General features: G+C 75.3%; 1 protein-coding gene across 1 annotated transcript in view; it reads left to right on the forward strand.

The window, feature by feature from the left end:
* Positions 1 to 214: 214 nt before the first annotated feature.
* The window catches only part of MAPK6 (mitogen-activated protein kinase 6), a 36,204-nt gene continuing 35,810 nt past the window's right edge, over positions 215 to 608 (forward strand). Inside the window, exon 1 of the mRNA XM_029239135.1 lies at positions 215 to 341. The gene's annotated coding sequence lies outside the window, so the exon portion shown is untranslated. The remainder of the gene's footprint in view (positions 342 to 608) is intronic.

Raw genomic sequence — 608 nt, forward strand, 5'->3', positions numbered from 1 at the left:
ACGCGTGACGAGCCCGCGTGCCTCTCCTGCAACCCCTGCACTGCGCGGAACCCAAACACAGACGTTGGAAATTCCGGCGCCGGCCGGCGCGCGGGGCTGGTCTCGGGCAGGGGCGGGGGCGGGGGCACCCGTGGAGTGAGCCCGTGACGTGAGAGGGCGTGGCTCCTGGAAACCCCGCCCCCTCTTCCTCGCCCTCTCTCGCGGGTCGGGGTTACATGGCGGCGACTGCGGCAAAGCGAGAGCCTCGGAGACGCCGCTGCCGCCAGCACAGCCGGAGACCTGAGCCGACACAGGGGGCTGTCCGTGGGCCCCGCACTCCCTCGATGAGTCGGAGAAGTCCCGTGAGTATGTGTGTGTACGTGTGCAGGGCGCGCCGGCGGGGCTGCTCGGGAGGGCGCCGCGGCGGGCCCGGCGGCGGCGGCGGCGGCGGAGCCGGCTCCCTCCATTGTGTGTGACCCTCCGGCTGCAGCCCCTCAACAAAGGCGCTTTTGTTCCGTCTCCCGCCCGCCCCCGGTCCGCCCGCCGGCTCGCTAACTCGGGCCTGGCCGGCGCGGCCCCGCGCGGGCCGGCGGGCGGCGGGCCGGGGTCCCCGCGTGGGGCCGGCAGTG

The sequence above is a fragment of the Monodon monoceros genome, unplaced genomic scaffold, assembly GCF_005190385.1.
Source record: "Monodon monoceros isolate NGI ecotype Baffin Bay Population unplaced genomic scaffold, NGI_Narwhal_1 Super_Scaffold_21, whole genome shotgun sequence".
NCBI lineage: Eukaryota > Metazoa > Chordata > Mammalia > Artiodactyla > Monodontidae > Monodon > Monodon monoceros.